The sequence below is a fragment of the Ochotona princeps genome, chromosome 19 (genome assembly GCF_030435755.1).
Source record: "Ochotona princeps isolate mOchPri1 chromosome 19, mOchPri1.hap1, whole genome shotgun sequence".
Classification (NCBI taxonomy): domain Eukaryota; kingdom Metazoa; phylum Chordata; class Mammalia; order Lagomorpha; family Ochotonidae; genus Ochotona; species Ochotona princeps.
This window is the reverse complement of record NC_080850.1, coordinates 23,053,902-23,075,938: the sequence shown is the minus strand read 5'-3', so window position 1 is coordinate 23,075,938 and position 22,037 is coordinate 23,053,902. Positions and strand designations below refer to the sequence as shown.

General features: G+C 50.9%; 1 protein-coding gene across 2 annotated transcripts in view; it reads right to left on the bottom strand.

Moving 5' to 3' along the window:
• Positions 1-22,037, bottom strand: part of ARSI (arylsulfatase family member I) — a 39,990-nt gene that overhangs the window by 6,333 nt on the left and 11,620 nt on the right. For both annotated transcript variants that reach the window (XM_004587537.2, XM_058677362.1), the window contains exon 2: positions 9,554-9,659. The gene's annotated coding sequence lies outside the window, so the exon portion shown is untranslated. The remainder of the gene's footprint in view (positions 1-9,553; positions 9,660-22,037) is intronic.

Sequence of the window (22,037 nt, the reverse complement as noted above, 5' to 3'; positions counted from 1 at the left end):
CCCTAAAGCCCGCCCCTGGCCAGGACTGGGGAAGGGAGTTGGAGGGGGGGGGAACTGCCTGGAATTCGAAGGAACAGTTCCGGAATGGCCAGCCAGACATTCCTCGATCCTGGAGTCCTAGCGTCTCAGAGTACCAGCCCCAGAAGGAAGAAGCACAAACGCTTCTGGTCCAACGGAGGTCATTCTACAGATGGAAAAACTGAGGTCCCGGGTGGGGTTGGGTGGGAGCACAGCCTACTCTGGAAGCACTTCAGCAAAGCTTAACCGGGCTGGAAGTCAGGGAACTGGGCTTTGGGCTGGCCGGCCTCCCTCCACCCCTCCTTTCACAGCTCCCAGATAGAATCTTAGGCTAGCAGTGAAGTCGAGGCGGCCCTGGCTGATGTGTCCACCCAATACACCACTAGACTAAATGAACTGAGTGAGTGAATGGATGAATGGGCCTCCAGTTCACAGGCCATTTACACATCAGAAAAGGCCAATATGTCCCCCCCCCTCCCGCCAGGCAGTATGGGGACAAGTTAGAGCAAGCATCCACAAGGGGTTAAGGGGGAGGCTCAGGGATGCTGGAAGCTGCAGCCCACAGCCTCCACCATCCCAGAGGCCTGCTGTCACATGCGGATGACCATGGGTGTTTCCCCAATCTTCCGGTCTCTCCAGGAAGTCACACAAATTGAGATTATGATGAGAAACTCGAAGAGGCATCCCACCATTCACGGAAGACAGAAGGAAAGCGTACATTTATTTTAGGGGCAAAAAGCCTGACATCTGCATGTGGTTTTTTGTGATAATATGCATTGTCCATGAACTTGGGGTTTTTCTTTTGTTTTGTTTCTGTTTGTTTGATAACATGGATTGCTCTTGAACTCTGTGAAGACCTGGTATGTCTCAGTCGATAAGTGTTAGTAGCTGATGCTAAGGCAGATTGAATCACCATTAGCCCAAGCCCAAGCTATCTGACATATATGCTTGTTTGAGGCCATTTGGGTACCCATGTATAAGCTCAAGGGTGTAGCAGTGCTTTTTAGGTTTTTACCAGGCTAATGTTTTCAGTGGGAGAGCTGGGCTCCCCAAGCCAGCGAGCCTACAGACCAAGCACCCCTGCTGTGGCCAGCAGGGAGCCGGGTAAAGTGTCTTTCCTGGAGCATCACAAAAGGTCAGGGTCTTGCCGACCTTGCAAAGCCAACACCGCCCAGGTACTGCTCTCCTTGTACTCTTCCCCTGTCAAACGCTGTGGAGACTTTTGCCTTTTGCTTGAAACCACTGTGTGTGTTGGGGGGGAGCGGGGGAGAGAAGCCACACCTTCAAAATAGTAGCTGTGTGAATCTGCCTTTTTGAAGTGAGGGCTGCATAGGGCCAGCCACTCCTGTTTGCTCAAAGCCCCACATGTAGGGTGACCGGATTTATCAGAAGGGAAAACGGAGCCTGTTGTTCTGGGAGAAGAAATCTTGTGGACAGATGGGGAAAATATAGCCTCCTGGGGGAAAGGCTACTAAAACAGGGCTTCCGGAGGCTTCGGCCAAGGCCATCCTGGAGAGGAGGTCAACGTGGGACAAGTCCCAGGAGGTTGGATGGACTTGGGCTTTGCAAAGGACTTGTTGGTGACCTGGGTCAAGAGGAACTAGTCAGAGCTGCCCTCCCCTTGCTCTGTGTACACAGAGAAATGGGGCCAGGGGAGTGGGTGGGGACCCGGCCAGGGAGACAGGAGCCCTGGCCACAGGGGTTGTCATGGGGACAAGGCAGGCAGCATTTCACAGGTCAAGACCATGGGCATGGGCTCAAGTTCAAGTCCTGCCATTTCTGTAGACCTGGTCTTGGACAGGTTACATGACCACCCTCAGCCTCAATTTCTTCTTCTATCAAATGAGATAATAGAATAAATGACATGAGGGGGTTCAGCCTAGTGCCCAGGACGTAGTCAGCACTCAACAGGTATGAATTTTGGCACAGTGATGGTTCTCTATGCTGCTGGGTTTTAGGAGTTGTTTTGGGTTGGTTTTGCAACCTGCTTATATTTAAAGTAATGTTAGGTTTGCAGCGACTGTGTCTCCTGGAATTGTGGTGCTGCAAGCTTACTTGCCAGTGCCACAGCCCCAGTCGATTGTTCTCTCTGCATCTGAGGGGAAGAATGGAGGCCTGTGGATGACAGCACTGCTGGGAGACAGTGTGCAGGTCAATCCAATGGAAGTCTGGCAGCTTCTTAGTAAGAGGATACCAGTGATGGGTGAACCACCAGCAAGGAGGAGAAGGGGTGGGACCCCCAGGCCAACAGCAATTCCCTAGTAGTCACATTTCCTTGAAGAATCTTGGTGATCACCCAAACTCACAGTGGCCTCAGAGCTGTCATTTCCCTGTAAGACATTCTAGGGACAGCCACACTGACTCTGGGCCCTTCCTTCCCCACCCGTTACACAGCTGGGCCAGGCTGGGACTGCTTAACCAGCAAAGTCAGGAGGCCCTGGGAGGCCCAGCAGGAGCTGAGTGCAAAGTATAATGCAAATGCAGGGCATAGCTCTCAGGATTCACGGGCTCACTCCTCTGCCCTTGGCATTCCCTGTCTTCCTCCCTGGGTCAAGTCTCAACCTTAGCCAGGTAAGCTCACTAAATTCAAAGCTATCTCAAATTCAGGTTCAAAAAATAAGGCTCGGAGCCCAGCGTGGTAGCCTAGTGGCCATAGAGAGCTCCCCAGGCTGTCTCTGGGTCCACTGATTCTTACTTCACTCAAAATTCTTGTGAGGCTGATCTATTTCCCTCCCCGAGGATATTAAGAGCTGCACAACGGGAAAGCTGAGGAGGTGGCTGGGGACCATTGCCCACTTTATAATAATATAGCTTCCCATTAGGGAAAAATCAAAGAAATGTAAACATCAACTTGATGAATTCTAAAACCTGCAGGTTTGGGGACATTGGATGCCCATTTAGAGACATTTGGTCTGCATTCACCAAAATCCAGCCCAAGGCATCACCAGACCAAAGCCCAGTTAAAAAAAGTGACAAGAGATTGCCCTCCAGAGTTTAAATCCTTGTCATGAATCTCTTTGTCACATGGTCCCTACCCAGGTGAATGGACAGAGTTCAGAATATATGAGATACAGGCCCAGGAGACAGAAGTGTCCACAGTGGGTTTCGCGGCAATGAAGGTATTGCACCTGCACCGCTGGGTTGCTGGAGCTCATTCTCAGGGAGGCAGCCAGTGTGTGGCCACCCTCTGGCAGCAGCCCTGGCCATCCACCTGCCTGCTCCTCCCAGATGCCAGAAAGATGCTGCCTGCACTCCAAGGCCCGCAAGCCCCTATAGCCAGAAACAGCGCGTGCCTCTGCCTGTGGGATGCACTGATTCACTTCAGATGTTCTCACCAATAGCCAGGCTGAATCCTCCTAACGAGTGCTCTTCTAAGTGAGGAAGAGTCTGCAACGGAAAATTACACAGGGTCCCTTGGTCACCTTGGTTAGTGACCAGCGGTTCTTCCTGACACTCCCGTGCTCTTGACTGCTGTACCAGGAATCATAATTGATGAAGGACTAATGGAAAGGCCAGAGGTGCTTAAGAAAGCTTTCCTAGCTGCATCCTAGAGGGTGTGCTGCAGGGGTCCCTGTTAAAGGTCCACATTGAAGTCCCTGTAGAGCCACACCTTCCCAGGAGGCAGACAGAAGGGCCACTTGAGGCTCAGATCTTGCTGGTTGGTACTCAGGGAAAATGGCTCTTGGTGGAAAGGGTTTTTCATCCTTCAAGCTGGGTACCTCCTTCACTATTTCTGGCCGGTGCAGACGGCACACACATACCTGTTCTAGCCCTCTGGGTGGTCTTGCTGAGTGTCCCTTGTCTTGGTGATTAGGGTCCCCATGTCAGGCATGTGGGCCAATGTGGCAAGAGCCTGGGCACCTATAGCCGCTTGCCGTTAACCCTTTGTGGAGCCCAACCCTGGGCATTTCAATGGTTCCTTTCTCTGGCACTCAATGAAACATTCCTCCAAGTGGATTATTGAAAGCAGAGCTCTGGGTCCACAATGGGCGCTCTGTGCTCACAGCCGCTGCCCAATCTGTTTGCCCAGCCCGCCTGCAGCCTCACCTCTCAGCACGCTCCCCACCCTCCGCCCACCCGACCCCCAGCCCCACCTCAAGACCAGCTCAAAGGGAGGCGGTATGAAAGGGCTTGTTCTCCAACTTCTCAGAAGTTCCCGCCATGGCCTCCGCCAGTCCTGAGAGGAAGTAACCGAATGGGACCCAGGCCTGCCTCCAGCCCGTCCAGCTGGGACACTCTGCTCACTTTGAGGTCTGAGGCTTCTGTCTTCACTGGTCAGTGTAAGTTTCTTTTCTACACACACACACATACCTTCAAAGTCCCAAAAAACCCAATGGGGCTACTGGGAAGAAATTAAGGGACTCTGAGCCCCAGCTCCTCATTCCTGAGCCAGAACATTCAGAGGTTTGGGTAAGGAAGCAGGGTCCCTGTTCATTGAGAAGTGCCTAGAATCCAGCCCTGCATATCAATGGCCAGCGGTGTGACCTAGCTACCCAGGTTAGCCATTCTGCGCCCCAATTTTCTTATTATTTATCAGATTGGAGTTAATAGTAGTATCTGCCTCATAAAGTTGTTGTGGGGGTTACAACAGCCAAGGCCTGTGAAACTCTGGTGTCTAATAAGCACTCTGCAAAGGAAAAGCCATTGTTAGTATTGTTACTATGTTTAGCTTCTGTTGTCATTATCCTTAGAGTATAGAGTGTATCCTATAAGTGTAGAGCCTCAGGACAAAAAAAAAAAAAAAAAGATCTGTGTACTTCTCATGTAGTTATTCTTAGCCTCCAAAATATTCAATGGCTACCAAATGCTCGCAGAGAAAAGCCAAGCACTTCAGCCTGGTGTTGGTAGCAGACCCTGGCCTTCCTCCGTCATCATCAGGGCTACTGGATACAAGGGCTACAACTGAGTCCCATGGCTCCCATGTCCTTTGTCACTGTCCACTTTTCCTGCACTGGGGGAACTAGCATTTAGCACAAAGTGTCAGGAGCCTCTGCCTGGTATGTGGAAGTAATCATGATAGAACAGCTTATACCAAGGGATGGTTTCCTGTGTGCCTGGGACTGTGTGCGGCTCCTATATCAATTATGGCACTTAATTCTCAGTCTCACACTGTAGGTAATATTGCTGCCACCTGCATCTCACAGATGTAGAAACCAAACAAGAAAGAAAGAAAGAAAGAAAGAAAGGAAGGAAGGAAGGAAAGAGGAAGGAAGGAAGGAAGGAAGGAAGGAAGGAAGGAAGGAAGGAAGAAAGAAAGAAAGAAAGAAAGAAAGAAAGAAAGAAAGAAAGAAAGAAAGAAAGAAAGAAAGAAAGAAAGAAAGAAAGAAAGAAAAACACAGAAAAGGTGTGTCGTTTGTTGAGGTCAGCCAGCTCCGGCAAGTCAAAGCCAGGATTCTGAATCTAGTTCTCAAACTGAAAGCCCACCGTGTTGCACTCGCTTGTCATCCAGTCCATCAAACATTTCCCCTTTTCACTCAAGCTGTTAGGTGGGTGTCCTGGGATTCTCCGGGGCCCCACAGGAGCCCTGGGACCAAAGATTGACATGGGTGCACGCCCTGGCAGACTCCCCTGCCTTGCTGACCTCTTGGGGTAAGGAGGGTTGCCTGCAGCCCTGCTCCCCACCCTGGGACAAAGTGGGAATGAACCAACTTGGTCCTTGCTGCTTCCTCCCTGAGGGTCTCCTGCCTACTCCACAGCTCCTGGATGCCTGCAGACCCCTGGCCATCTTCTCTGTTGCAGGTGTCACCTGTGAGCCCCGGCACCCCTCTCTGCTTCCCACCCCTACCCCAGCTCACAGGGCAGCAGTCTCTCACAGGGCTTTTCTTCTCAGGAACAGCAACACCATCCCCCACCACCGCCTCCTGGCCTTGGCTAAAGAGCTGGGAGCCAGGGATGCTCACTAATGACAGGGATGAGGCGTTCCTCTGTTCCCATAGCAACTGCTGTGCTCCACTTAGTCGGTCACTGCAGAAGCTCCTGCTGGTGTGAAAGTTATTTTGCACAGAACTGCTTATCCCTCTGGATCTAAGAACTCTACTGTGGGTCCCTTCAAAGTTGGTTTTTCTCCTCGAACCCCTACCTCATAGTAGTCTGTTCATCTTGAAAGCCCAGCTCAAATCCCACCTCTTCCAAAAGCCCTTCTGAGATCCCCTCCCTTGCCACCTACCGCGCCCTCCCCTCCACTGCCCGGGGACGTGTTTATGGCTCTGTTAGATCACAGTCTGCCTGGTTCACAGTTATTTATGTCTCCCCTTCAGAGCCCCTGGTGAGTGATCAGCCCATAGTAGGTGCTAAACAAACACTTGTTTGAATTTATTTGAATTTCCCTTTCAGGGTTTTTTTTTAATTACTATTATTAACCATACAGACCGTTCCTAATAATCCCTTATGCTCATAAAATTATTTACAGTTTATAAATAGCTGCATGCTTGAGGGCACGGCTTGAAACCCCAGCTCCACCCTGCCTGGCTGTGTGACAGCGTACAAGCCTTCTAACCTCACCCAGCCGCTTCTCGGCACTGAGACAGATTGTCTGAAAGATTCAGAGAAGGGGTAGAGGGTTCACCTAGCTCAGGCCACGTGCTTACTGATGCCTCAATGCGTGATAACTGTCATTACAAGTCTGGGTCTCCTGGGCACCTCACAAAGTCTCTGGGATGTGAAGAAGGGCAGGGGGATTCGTGAGTGTTGTTGCTGTCATCATAGCCTGTGATGGATGAATGGAGTCTCAGGGAAGGTGAGATTTTTCTTCTTCTTCTTTTTTTAAAGATGTACTTATTTTTCTTTGAAAGGTATATTTTATGAAGAGAGAAGCTTTCCATCTGCTGGTTCACTTCCCCAAATGGCTGCAACAGAGCCGATCCAAAACCAGGCATCAGCAGTCTCCCATGCAGATGCAGGGTCCCAAAGACTCAAGCCATCCTGCACTGTTCTCTCAAACTATCAAAAATAGAGCAACCAGGACACAAACTAGTGTCATATGCGATGCCAGTACCACAGCACAGAAGATTGGCCTGTTGCACCACAGTGCTGGCCCCACAAATCTCTCTTGAGGATGCTGTAGCTAGTATAACGTGACCTATGATCTCGCCTGCCAAGACTGTACGTTAGCAAGACTATTGAGGTGCTCCGTGAGTACACCAGTAAATATGTATGATGCCCTTTCAGCCTCGTGGAGCAGACGCTGAACAGACTATATTCACCAAATACATATTAGATATGCCAAATATACTACTGGATAACATCAGTAGTTTCAATAATGTTTGATATGGTGGCCCTAATAAAATGAGACCACAGGGATCAAGGTTAGCGCATCATTAATTCATTTCAGATTGAAGAATAAGCCAAATGGAGAAATCAGTGAGGATATTCACCCTAATAGCCATTAGGCCTAATAAATCAGTTTCAATCCTTGAAGGCCCAATTTTCAATTTACAATGAGCCATATTAGCTATTTTAATGGGGAGTTAGGTACATAGGGTTTCATTTTGTCAAGTCAAGTTGTAGGTGCAAATATTTAATTCCATGTAAATTTATCGCTTATTTGATCTAAGCATTCATAACTACACTGGGATGTTTTAGGGCAATGAGTATTGGGATCACAGGAAATGTAGGCAAGATTGTATTTCTGATGGTTAGGATGAGACATTGTATTTGCACTGTAATGTATATTCAATAGTTCTCCTAAGTTTAGAGGAAATCATATGTAAATTTAGTGGACTATCCAGGCACAACTGTATTTTGAGCCCCGGCATTCAGGCCATAAACATTTGCCAATTGGTACACCTAAACAATGTTAAAATTAATTCAGAACCTATGTTAAATAGCTAAAAATTAATAACCAGCATCCCTTTGTCATTTTAGTAGAAGCCAACACAGTGGCTCAATTGGCTCATTCTCTGCCTGCAAGTACCGGCATCCATTACAGGCACCGGTTCACGTCCCAGCTGCTCTACCCTTGATAGAATGGAAGGTCTGAGCCAGCATTCAGCCTTCTGTCAAACACTGGGTATGGGTAGGCCCCTTGGGTCAGCTTTGCAGTCAGTCCTCATGTCCTGATACAGCCTCTTTTCTGCTGCACCTGGAGCGATAATTCTAGTTGCTGGACCTGCCTGAAGCTAGCTCTAAGAGAGAGGAAGGCCAAGGGTGGGGGCAGAGATGGACAGAGCCCCCATGATGCCATCTGAGCCCCCAATGCTTCCCATCCTGGCCTGAACTTACATCATGTGAACTGCTCCTTCCTCCCTCTGCTGGTTTGTGCTGGCATTTGTCACTAGCAGTTAAACAAATGCCAGCTACCAGACATATCTAGCTTATCCTCAGGGGCCCAAGGGTCTTGTCACCCTGTCCACTCATTCCACAAGCCCCCATTGAGCAGTTAGCATGGGCCGAGACGACGTGGACAGACAAGACATGCTGCCCAGCCCTCCTGGGGTTGTGCATTTAACACATGAAAACCCTGAGGCTCAAAGAGGAAAATGTCCCAAAGCATAGGCCTAAATGAGGCTGGGCCAGAGCCAAGGTGGGCATATGGCACCAGGCCTCACAGGCTGGAAGCACAGAATCAGAGCTTGGTGAGCTTCTGCTCACCAGGGGAAGTTCTGAGACAAGGATGGGGGTTAGACTTGGAAGCTGAAGTTCATGTCCCGTGGGTCCTGGACTATGAGCAAGGCAGAGTTCCCAACCATGGCTCTGGGGCCTGAGAAGAACTCGGTTCATTATGTGCAGGACAGGCACATACCATATGGGAAGATGCCGCTTGGAACAGCTGCGTTCCACATCAGAGTGCCTGAGATCAAGTCCCAGGTCCACCTCTGATTCCAACTTCTTGCTACTGTGCATCCTAAGAAGCAGCAGGTGATAGCTCCAGTACTTGGGTCTCTGCCATCCATGTAGAACACCTGGCTTGGCCTAGACCTGCCTGTTGTGGCAATCTGGGGAATGAATCAGCACATAAAACTTTCTCTCTCTCTTTCCTTCTGCCTTTCAAAAATGAAAATGAAGGAATACAACAACTATGCATAAGAGCAGGGTGGAGAATCTTTCCATGCTCTCCATAGACAGGGTGCATAAATCCTTCTCTGAGGTGGCAACAGTGCCCTGTCCTCATCCCTAGTACCCACTGCCCCTGCCTTCTGGTTCCTCTCCATCCAGGTGCCCCCATTCCCCAGATCCCACAAGCCCAGAGCTCGCTTTTGAGGTTCTAGAGAATGAAGGGGTTGTAGTTGCAGGACCCTCCTTCAGAGCTGCTCTTCCATGTCACTTTTCCTTCCTCTCCCTGACCCAGAAGGTGAAATCAAAGTCCTTTCCACCCCAACCCTGAGGGAAGGCTGCCTTTGGCCTTGGCTGCAGAGGAGCCCATCTCAGTTACCTTGGGAAAGGGCATCTAAACATTGACAGGGCCACAGGGGTTTTTCTTTCCACCTTTTCCTCCTCTGTAACCTGGCCTGGCCTCCACCCTCCCTTCTGTTTTCCTTACTACACAGTGTCCTCAGGGGACCCCAGTCCTCTTCTCCCACCACAGCCCCCTACGCACCTGCTTTCACCGCTGGCCTTCCTGCCTGGCCAGCACACCCATCCGATGACCAGCCAGGGCTCAAGGGTTTCCTAACGGCTTTTTCCCGGGACTCTTGGCTCAGGACCTGGAGAGAGCAGAGGCAGTGAAGTTGTAGGGGGCAGGCTGGTAGACGGTGGCTGACGTCAGGGTGAAGTCAATGTAGCATGCCCTGAAACACAACCTGAGCCATCAGGGCTCAGAAGTGAGTCCCAGGAGGCGACCCGTAAGAATGCTGAAGGTGACAGAAGGCTCACTTAGATCAGAAGGGAGAACTCCCCAGTCTGTGTTCCCAAGAGGAAGGAGGTGGGACCTGGCTTCTGAGGTGACCTGGGGTCTGTCTCTTGCCTTCACCCCTCTTTGGATGTCCTGTTCATTCTTCCAGGCAAGTAGCCCTCAAGTTTACCAAGATGGGGCTAAGAAGCACTCTCTAGGTCCATGCCAAAATGTGCCCTTCTCATGCGCCAGTAGGAGGGTTAAACGGTGCAGCCCCTATGGAAAATAGCTCAGTGGCTCCTCAAGAAGTTAACCATGAAGCTAGTACATGGCCCAGCAACTTCATACCTAGCTCCAAACCCAAAACAATTAAAGACAGGGACTCAGGAATGTGACGTGAATGAATAAATGAATGCAGGACTGCTTATAGTAGCCCAAAAGTGGGAATGACCCAATGACCTTTCACAGGATGAATAAATAAGGAGATATTAATAAAGTCACACAGTGGAATATTATTTGGCCATGAAAAGAAATGAAATCCTAATAGATGCTACCACATAGATGACTATCAAAGCATTGCTAAGCCAAAGAAAACGTGCAAAAGGGCCCGGCGCAGTGGCCTAGTGGCTAAAGTTCTTGCCTTGAACATGCCAGGATCCCATATGAGTGCTGGTTCTAATCCCCGTATCCCTACTTCCCATCCAGGAACCTGCTTGTGACCTGGGAAAGCAGTCAAGGACGGTCCAAAGCCTTGGGACCCACGTGGGAGACCCAGAGGAGGTTCCTCATTGCCGGCTTCAGATCGGTGCAGCACCAGCCATTGTGGTCACTTGGGGAGTGAATCATTGGACGGAAGATCTTCCTCTCTGTCTCACCTCCTCTCTGTATATCTGACTTTGCATGCAAAAGAATCACACATGTATTGTGTGACCTCAGGAAAAGGCAACTCCTTTGAAGAAGATGGATCAGTGACTGTTGGAGACTGGGAGAAAAGAGGAAGGCAGGGGGTTTGCCTAAGAGATGATAAAAGGGTTTTGGAACTAAGTGGTGGTTGGTCGATTTTGTGAACATGTTAAACAGCACTGAATGGTTTGCTTTAAATGGTTAATTTTAGGTTATTCACATTTCACAACAAAATTTGAAATCCTGGAGTATAGCTCTGGAGCGTTAAGTGTGAGCTAGGAGGCCTCCAGGCCAATCAACAGGGCCTACGGGTGGGATCTAGAGAAGGAATGACAACTCCCGGAAGAGGCACATGGCTTCTGCTGAGGGAAGCCATGTTAATGAAGGCTGGGAAACAGAGCACTCTGGGCAAAGAAAATTTTTACTTCATCTATAAGATGTGACCCAATTAAATTAGAGAGCTAAAAATCAGACCTATTCCATCAATATGGTGGACACTGGCTACATGTGACTATTTAAATGAATTGAATCTCTAAATAGCACTAGCACCCTTTCAAAAGCTAGTGGTACTATATTCAGCAATAAAGATTCCAAATTTTCCATCAATTATAAAGTTCCTTCTTTTAAGTTCACTTTTATTTAAAACATACGGTAATAGGAGGGGGGCTGCATTTTTCAAATACTCATTTACTCCCCAAATATTCACAAGAGTTAGAGTTGGGGTAAGCCAAAGTCAGGAGCCCACAACCCAATCCAGGTCTCCCACATGGATGGCAGGCACCCCAGTACTTGAACCATGGTTAGCCTGTCTCCCAGGGTGGACACTAGCAAGGATCAGGAGTAGAAGCAGAGCAGGACTCAATGCTAGCCAACATGGGATGTTGGTATCAGCAACAGCTTCACACGCTATGCTGTAACATTCAACCCAATGTAGAAAGTTCCATTGGAGAACACTAATTTAGAGATTGCAGAATATAATCCTTTCATTTTATAGGGGAAAAAATGCAGCTTGGGAAGAAAAGGGACTTAAATGAATTCAGGTATCAATTTAGGGCTACAGCCAGAACCATCAGGCCTTGGTTTACAGGAGATGAGTTCTTTATTTGGAAAACACTCCATCTGTTTACAAAAACAACATACATATTGTAACACTTTTAAAAATATATAAGAAGTCAGCATTATGGTGTAGTGGATTAAGTGTCTGCCAGCAACATTGGTATCTCATATGGATGTCAATTTGAATCCCAGCTGTTCCACTTGTAACCCACCTCCCTGTTAATATGCCTGGGAAAGCAGCAGAGATGGCCCAAGTGCTTGGACTCCTGCACCCATAAGAAAGGCCCAGTTCCTGGTTCCTGATTTCACTTGGGGCCATTTGAGAAGTGAACCAACAAATAATCTGTCTCTGCTTCTCTCTCTGCCATTCTAGCTTTCAAATGAGCTAAGTCTTTAAAAATTTTTCCCAAATATTAATTAAAACTAAAGATCAACATAATTTTCATGATTCAGATTGTCATCTTTAGCATATATATATGTGTGTGTGTGTATACACACACACACACACACACACACACGTATCCTACTAGGCCTTTTTCTATGCATTTCTACTTATAGATACATATAGGGATAAAAACACATCTTATGCATTTTATTCCATCTCTTGCTTTTTTTTCATTTAATGTATTTTGGATTTTTTATGTTACCAAATGTAGATTCATGAAATCACTTAAATAGCTGAAGAGTCGTTTGGCACAGAAATTCTGGAAGGCTGATGTGTCATTAGCTCAGGCCCTCACATATCCGCAGGCAGGGCTGGCAACCAGGACGTCCTCGGCAAGGGGCAAAGCCTAGCCAGTAGGAGCCAGCCTTCGCCACATGCAGCAGTGGGGGCTTGGAGAGGTGACATAACGCTATCAAGTCACACCATAAGCTAACCTCAAGGGCAGTCCTAGAACCCAGGAATCCCAACTCCCAATCCAGGGCTTTAGTTGCCACCAAGTCTGCTCTTAATTCTCCACCCCAGCAGGGAGGGCCCTGCCTCACCTGGTTCTCACCACTCTCATTTTGCACATCACATACGACAGCCCCTCGTGGAGCATTCTGTGCACCTGCTGCATGCATAGACGGGGATGTCAGGGCAACAAAGCAGAAGGGCTGTGTCAAGCAACAGCAGCTGCTGCTGCAGGTGTGCATGGCCCTTGTAGCACATCAGGCCATGAGCTGAGAGCTGGCCTGCGTTCCACACGAGACTCCCTCTCCCCACCACAGGGCCCCTGAGTCACCAAATGCCGCCCACTGTGAGTCACTGGCGTTCCTGAGGACTGAGAACACCGCGGCTCAGCCTCAGGCCTTTCCTGTATACCTTGGTGTACTGGGCACAGCCTCCAACCAGACTAGAGGCGAGAGAGTCAGCCGGTGAGTGACCGTGGGTCACAGCCTAACCACCTGGAACTTACCCATTGGAGCCTCAGGTCCTTGGATGACTCAGAGAAACCCCAGCTACTCTGGGCTGCCCGGAAGACAGAGGCTGACCTCACCAACTTCCTGCAGGGGAGCATTTACCTGCATCCATCTGGGCTGGGTGAGCTGGCCAAAGGAGGCAGAAGGCAGCAAATGGCACCTGCTGCTGGGCAGGTCACTAGCCACCTCTGGGTGCTGGTTGGGGAAAGGAGTATTAAAAGCATGGGCATTGGCACAGGACAAACAGACTCAAACCAGCCTCCTTCCCCCTCACAGTGTAAGCCTGCTAAGTTTCCCTAACTTCTCCCTGGGCCTCTGAAGACAGAAAAACAAGCATCTGATTCCCAGGGTTATTGCGGCAACAGTGTGCAGGTACTGTACTTGGCCCCACATAGGGCCGGGAGAACACACTCAGGCACTGGGAACTCTAATTCAGACAACAGACAATACTGTCCAGGGTGTCTTTTTGCCTTCTCCTTCATTCATTTATTCACCCACACACTCATTTATCAAATAGGTATTGAGTGCCTACGGAATGGGAAGAGAGCTCAGAACAGGGCTTTTCAGGGACTAGAGGGCCATCACGGTGAAGGGCACAGGTTCCTGCCCATGAAGTAGTAAGTGAGGCAGTAAAGAGATGAATAGATATGACCCAATACAATGACCAAGATGGTTCAGAGTGGGGCGGAGCAACCCCTGGAGACGGTGGGAGCTGCCTCTCAGTGTCAATGACATTGACACTGAGATACCAGCGCTGCACCCCCAAGAAGCCCATCTGGTGAAGAGGCACGATGGTTCAAGCAGGGCAGGTGTAAGGCGGAGGCCCCAGCCCCAGGAGGAGGAGGCGACCGGCAGCCCCGCAGACTGAGTAAAGACACGCTCACTTCTTCATAGGTGCGACCTTTGCCTGCGTGGGCTGGGGTTCCAGAGCAAGACCCCCGGATGCCTGGATCAGAAGCAAGCTATGAAGAGCCTGAGCAGTTGTCCAAGGGGGCACACTGTGTCCTGCCCAGCTGCTTCGTCCCACAGCCCTCCCTGCCCCCACTAAGCTGGGCTCTCAGAAACCACAGCAAAGCCACCCCAAGCTGCAGCCACGCTGTTTCTGGCAGGGGGCCGGGCCCTCCAGCTGCATTCCAGGGCCCAGTCTGCCCCAGTGGTTGGACCCTAGGAATGCAGAGCCCACCCTAGCCCAGACACAGGGAGCCTTTTCTTGCCCAGGCCCCTTGGAGTAAGGCTTTCCAGGGGCTGGGAATCATTGCATTTTTGCTGTTTGTGATTAAGACATTTGTCGAACAGAGAAAACACAGCTGCCAGCCAGAGGCATGGCACCTGCCAGGGTGGTGAGAGGTGAGAAGAGGGGAGGGGGCGGTCCAGGCTCACTGGGGTCCTTGCTCCACCTACCAAATCCAGCCATGTGGGCATTCCAGGACCTATATCTGCCCAGCCTTCCTAAACACAGAGACAACCTCCTCCAAATCAACCCTGAGTCCATTTCAGAGACAGGGAAACTAAGGCCAGGGAAGGGAGGGATCACCCAGCCAAACAACAACCATTGATAGTACTGAAAACCCACTGAGGACTTTCTCCTCAAAATCATCAGAAAGCTACAGTGAGATCGAAGAGAAATTGAGTTTTTCACTGTACACCTCACGGCTGCTTAGTGCGGCTCGGCTACAGGGATATCATGAATGCTGGGCAGGAAACCTCACTGGCTTTCTGCCTCCCTGGCACGTGCAGGGTGGATACTTTCCTGCTCCTGGCCAACAGGATAGGGCCGTGAGACCAGTGCTGGCCCTTCCCAAGCCGCATGCAACTTCTGGGCTAGCAACATCGCCAGGCACTCTCTTCTTCCAGAAGCTGGGTGCCAGAGAGAGAAAGAGAGGAAAGAGAGGACAGTGCTGGGGAGAGCGAGCCCCAGCTGAGCCGTGATAATTATGTAACAGAGCAGCAGGAAAGGAGCCGGGATGTTGGAAGCTGTTAAGATTTCAGGCTGTTTATACACTGCAGCATAACCTCAGCCACTCTAACTTATCCAGAGGCAGCCTGGAGACGCGATCCCTGTCTTCAGAGGACAGCTTTCGTGGCTGTGCCAGCCAAGCTGAGACTGAACTCCTCAGTTGCCACTTAGGATGCACTTCTCCAGGCCCCGTGCCTGGAAAGAGATGATCCAGCTCCCCCAAATGTCCTCAACCCTCTCCATCTTGCAGCTTTGTTGACACGTTGCTCTCTGCCACCTCAGGCCCCAGCCAGCCACAGTGCACGGACAGACTGGCTGAGTGTGGAGCTGGGCTCTGTTCTGTTGGTCTGGACACTGGTTCTCTCTGAGCCTGTTCAGTCCTCCAGAAGCACTGAGCCATCAGGGTGGTCCCTGCCACTTGAGCTCCTGCCCACTATCTGGGGCCTGTGCCGCAGGCTCGTGTGTGCCATCATTTACCGGGACACTGTCTGCCTCCTGCCCCGGAAGCTCTCTCTGGTCTCGGGGCAAGCTGCAAGGCACCTCCTGGCTCCATAGGCTGCTAAGATTTTCAGGCAGAGTCGCATCCTCTTCAGCTAGGTCTTTCTACCCCATTCCACACTGCTGGCATATGACCTTGCACAAAGCAGGAGCAAGAAACAGAAATTGACTTGAACCAACTCGGATCAGGGCTGGGAGGGGAATGCTGAACATGTATCAAGTTCAGGCAGGGGTGAGAGAGTGTGGATCTTGGCCTTGCCTCTGTGGGCTAGCCATCATCCAGCTGGGGCATCAAAGCCCAAGGTACCTGCCTCATGGAGAGGGCTTTCCTCGGCCACCACCCATACCACTTACATAGGTGCAGCCCGAGACTCAGTCGTTCCCCAGAACAGCTCACATTGCTTGACAGCATCCTAGAAGTTCTCAGCAGCTCATCTCTTTGCCAGACTCTCCCACTAGAATACGAGCCCCCTTTCTCTGTCTTGCTCGCTGTGCCACCCAGGTATGACCATAGAAGCAGGCACCTGCTAGGTACTTGATAGTTCCTGTAAAGAAGTCACCGGAGGAAACTCCACCTACAAGCATGAGTTGAATCCAAGAGCATCTAAAATACTTCTTGTCTCTCCCTCTCATTGCTGCTATGCTAAGTCTTTCTGCCCCATGTTAATCAATTCAGCCAGCTCTGCCCCAGCATCGTGCTGAGCCAGGGAAGTTCAGAGCCAACCCCGGGCCTCCAGTCCTCTCCTCTTGATCGCCCACCTTCTGAGGCAGACCACAGTTGAAGCACAGACTAGCCCAGCATTGGGGTCAGCAGCTGTGGGAGAAGAAAAGCTCCTGGGTGACTTGGAAACACAAGCCAGACAAGGCTGGGAACGCATGGGTAGCCTCTGGGAGGAATGGACACACCCCAAGAGTCTGCGAAACCAGCAAGGTGGCCAGCTGGTAAGACTCATATCTGCATGGACAGTGGCCATCTAGGCACAGTGCTCAGCCCTCCCGGCCAGGGACCTTCTTCCTGTTTCCATGACAACACTGTCTCCCCACTTGCCCCTGGCTTCTCCTGGCAAAGCCAGGCTCCTCTCTCCACCTTCTGTAAATCAAATAGCGACCCTACCTGGTTTCACATCCTGGGCAGGGGTGGGCAGTCAGGCTGTGGAGACCCTACCCAGCTCCTCAGCAGCTTCCTAACCTCGTTTGTTTGTCTCTGCCCCTCACCCTGACCCCTGGGGCCTCCTCCCTTTGAATCCATCCACTCCGTCCTCTTCTGCATCTTTTTCCCTCCCCTTGAAGCCTGGGCCTAGTTCTACATCTCTTTCCCAGATGAGAGCCAGCCAACGTTATGGGACGTGCCATCTTGCTATGACCCGAGAGGAGTTAGTCCTACTTTTCAGGGGATGACCTGAGTCACACCTTGGCTCACACTCCAAACACCAGACCAGAGTAACTCCCCTCCCTGGATCCTCTGGGAAAGGACAGACTGTTAGAACCCATCTATCCCCCAGTCCACTTGGAGTCATCAAGTGAGCCCAGGCCTGCTTCATCTCCATTAACCCAGCTGTTCTCCACTAGGGAGAGCAGCTGGAAGGAAAAGGCTGACCATGGAACTTCCAGAGCCCAGGTAAGAGTCTGGGGAAGGGAATTTGGCAGAGACCCTCAACAACAATCATAGTGGCCAATGCCTGATGTGTACGTGGGCTGGCTCTACGCAATCACATTTGTGTGAATCAGTTAGACCCTCACCACAAACGTTATCCTGTTTTACAGATGAGGGAAGAGCGGCCCAGGAAAAAAGGCTAGGATCACAGGGCTGCTGAGCAGTGGAGCTGTGATTGAAGCCAGCAGGCTCTATAGCCATGCTTGTAGGCAACATGCAAGCATTTCCCGGACAGTGCCTGGAGGCCGGGGCACAGAGTGGGCCTGGCTCACTCCCGTCCTGGCCTTGGAGCACACGGGGCAGAGGCACTGATCATTACACGCCAGGTCCACCCCCAGCCCTGGCCTCAACCTTTCCAATGTTTGCCCTCCTGTCCAGGAGCCATTCATGCAGCCTGGATGCCTTGTAGAAGAAAAACACAATTTTCTTTTCCACTCACCAAGCCCATGTGTCTCTCACTCTCCCCTACCTCCTGCGCTGGTGTTTACCTCGGCAAGGGAACAGTCTTTGAAGTCCTTGCTTCGCAAAAGTGGAGAGGGACAGGGAGGTACTACAAATATTCACAAGCATGTCCGCATTTTGGTTGGAACATGGAAGTTTTTGAGGGATTAATAACAGTTTCTGAAACCTGTGGAGCCTGCTGCCCTTTCAAAGTGAAAAAAACAAAATAATAATAATAATAGCCCCTTGACTATCACCAGTATAGGTGGGGGAGTGATCCACTGGGGCAGGTGGAGCCGAGCTGAGCATCTCCCAGGCGGGGTGTGATGAGGGGCAGTCCTATGTGCTGGCCCCAAGGGACAATTACATGGCTCCCCAGCAGAGAGTCAGGCAGGAGGTGCCATGTACTCCGTGGAAAGGATGGTCTTTGCTCAGGGATTATGTGCTCCCTACTTTGTTTGCCGTTGAAGTCTCCTATTTAAGGAAATGATCACTATATGAAGCCACAGTTCTCCTTTACAAGTTGTCTTCAGCAAAAGAATATGGTTGCCAACTCTCTTCTCAGTCTCTCAGTTCTTAAATTTCCTGACTGTTAGGGGAGGTATGTCGTCTGTGACATCTCAGGTTCTGAGGCCACAGCTGAGGAGGAAGAAAGAGATGGATGGATGTTATCCTGACCGTTAGAGAGAAACTGGAGCTTTAGAAGATAGCGAGAAGGTGCAGAGCTGGGGATGGTGGGAGGCATTGGGCATGGTGGTTAAGGTAAAGGCATGTTTGGGATGCCCACATCCCAGACCAGAGCACCTGGGTTCGAGTCCCAGCTCCGCTCTTGATTCTGGCTTTCTGCTAACACACACTCTGGGAGGCAGCGAGTAAGTGACAGCTTGAGGACTTGGATCCCTGGGACCCTTGTGGGAAATTTGAATTGGGTTCCTGACTCCTGACTTACCCTGCATGGAATGTTGTGGGCATTTGGGGAGTGAACCAGTGGGCAGGAATGTCTCTCAACCCTTTAAAATAAAATGAAAGTTTAAAAAAGTATTTAAAAAAGAAGAAGAAAAAGAAAATGCAGAGGAGGGCTTGAGATGGCTCCAGTGAGAGCTCCTGGGAGAGACTGCTTAGAGGAAGACATTGCCTTGGGCCACAAAGGGCAGAGACTGACTCACAGCTGGAGCGCTGGGCATCTCCGGGGCAATGGGAAGGAAGGAGTGAGCTGTGGGAGAAGCAGCAGACCTGGCCCAACAGTGTCTCCCAGAAGCCCACCTCACTTCCCACTCCCACTCCCCCTTCGAAACCCTACAGACATCTTCCAGTAATCCGAATCTGACACCCAAGGTGAAAGCAGTCATGTTCAAGGTCACACCAGGAGCCCAGGCAGAGCTGAGGGTCCCCCGATCCACTTAACTTTGCAAGGTCCAGTGCAAAATGAAAATGGAACATCCTTGTTCAGAGGCATATTCAACAACACACAGGTAGTCAGTTACATGCCCATGACACCAGCCCCACTGCAGGCCTGAAGGTCCAGCTCTTTCCTTCATACACCTCTGGAATTAATTTAACAGAGAAAACGAAGCCTAAAATTATCTATTCAGCAAAAATATAGGATCTATCTGTTCAATCTGGCACAGTGTACATTTCACCAAATCATTCATCAGTGGCCCCACTAGGGGCGAAGACTGCAGATGAACCTTCTTTCACTTCTCTGTATAGTTTAAGTATAAATATGAATTTCCTTACAACAGAACAGGAGTCTCCACATCCCTTTTCTGGGTGCAGAGTGTTGTGGCTGAACTTTCCTGGGCAGCATGGTATTTTAAAAGACACCTGTGACCAGAACTACTGAGTTTTGCTTACCCTTATATTGTATTGATCGGCAAATGGAGGCACATTCATTCATTCATCCTGCGGTTCTTTCATCAAACATTGATGAAACATCTAAGCCTTGAGGACACCAGTAAGAACACACTGAGAAAAATCTTCTACCCAGTAGTTCACTCCCCAAATATCCCCAATGGCTGGGGCCAGGCTAGGCTGAAGCCAGGAATTCCTTCTAGGTCCCTGATCTCAATGGGAGATTTTCAGATCTGGGAACAGAAAACATTGAAGACAGGAGTGGGCATGCAGCAGAGCAGTTAAACTGCTGTTTGGGATACCCACATCCCATATAGGTCACAACCACACTCTAATCCCAGCTTCCTATTAACATGCACCCTGGGAAGCAGCAGGTGAAAATGGCAAGGGGACGTGAACCCCTGCCACCTATGTGAGAGACCCAGCTGGAGTTTGGAGCTCCCAGATTCAGCCTGGCCCAGTGGTATAGGCCATTGGCAAATAAAGCAGTGGATGAGTAAAATGCCTTTCTCACAAATATTTCTTTTTTGAAGAACCAGCTTTAAAAATAGAAAGTATGGAGCCTGCTGTGATGGTCCAGCAGCTAAGTCTTCACCTTGCACTCGCAGGGATCCCACAATGGCACTGGTTCATGTCCTGGTTGCTTCATTTCCCATCCAGCTCCCTGCTTGTGGCCTGGGAAGGCAGTGGAGGACCCTGCACCCATGCGAGAGACCCAGAAGAAGCTCCTCGCTCCTGGCTTGGATCAGTTCAACTCCAGCCATTGCAGCTACTTGGGGAGTGAACCAGCAGACAGAAGATCTTTTTCTGTCTCTCCTCCTCTGTGTAAAAAAGAAATAAACCTTTTTCAAAAATAGAAAAGAAGAAGATCCAGTACTGTTCCCTTGATTATGAATGATGCACAGGATTTAGTACTCCCTATTGGGAGCATCGCTATTTCCCCAGTTGGAGCCAAAATCAGCCCTGGGTGCCTGGCCCCAAGCTCCAGCCCCTGACTCAGCAGACCCTTGAGCCAGTCTTGACTCCTCGGTTAGCCTCCAGTCTATCCGGGGGGCCTCCCACCCCCCTCATCTTCCTACCACTCAGATGCGTGGATGGCAGACTCAGGCCCTGGGAGAGATGGTCCCCCTCCTCCCCACCCCACCGGGAAACCTTTCAATCCCGGAACAGCAGCCTCGTGGCTGCAGAAATCTGTGCAAACATTCTGGGGCGGCTCAAACTATTGGCGTTGGCCTGCAGCAGATCCGCGCGGAGCTGCCAGCACCTTAATGAGGAAATGCTTAACAGACCCAGCCTAGCATCACGGCCCTGGAGGGCGACGAGCCCGCCAGGACGGTGCCAGGGGGCTGTGAGTTGGACTCTGCTGGGCACTGTGGAGGAGACAGGCTATTGATCCTGCTCGAGAAGTGAATCGACTTAACCCTGCTGCCCCTTGGGTGCGGGTGGATCCAAGGCCATGGAGCAGCTGTCAGGAGTGGAACCCAGCCAGGGCAGGGCTTCCGTGTGGAACCTACGTATTCAGACAGATGAAAAAAGGCACTTTCTCCCTCCCAGGCTGGGGCGTGCTGTCTTTTCCATGATTAATACAGAGAGAATGGCTGAGACACTTGTGAGGCAGGCGGTGAGGAGAAGGGGTCCTTTCTTTGCTCTTCCCCAGGCGCCTGTCTGGAAGATGGTGAGCAGACTGAAGGGTCAGTCATGTTGGCCAGGGTGATCATGGGAGCCCCTGGAGCTTGCATAGGAATCCACATCACTGGCTCCCTCAGGGTTCCTGGCACCTGGAAGGAGGGTTACTGCGGGCAGCCTTAGAGAGATGGGGATGGTGACTGCGGTCCTAGCTACAAAGAAGCCAGTCCATCTGGGGCTTCCCCTCCCATGAACCACATGAAACAGGTCTCAGGGGCCAGGGAGAGAGTACACGCTGCAGAAAGTGGCTGAGAAAACCTGGGGCCTGGCAGATGAGGTGCCGCCCAGGACAAGGGGGCAACTCCAGGGCCTCGGGCCTCTGCAGGCTTTCTTGGAGGGAGTTCCCCTTTTGGGGGGCTCCTCAGGAGAAAGGGGGTGGAGGAAACTGTCACCCCAGCTGCCCCCTGCCAGCGGCTGCCCTCTCCCTGTGGTATGTCAGAGGGCGGCATGCTGGGTGGGGCCTCATTTGGTGCCTGTGGGTAAGAGGACAGTTCTCAAGGCTGGGTACTCAGAAGCACCAAGTCAGAACAGTATCTCTGATTTAAACTCATAGTCCAGCCTGACAGCCCAGCAGGTGCCCCCTGCCAATATCCCACCCAGTTCACAGGACAGTTGGCCCAAGCTGCAGAAATCCCAGACATTGGGAGAACAAGGAGAAATCCAGGGCACACTGCCCAGGCTGGGGGTGAGGCCACCCTGTGCCTTCACCACATGCCGCTCTCATCCTGTCCCCATCCCTAGCCTTTCAAGACGACTGTGGAACACAAATCGACTCTCTGCCCAGGTCAGCTCGCAGGGAT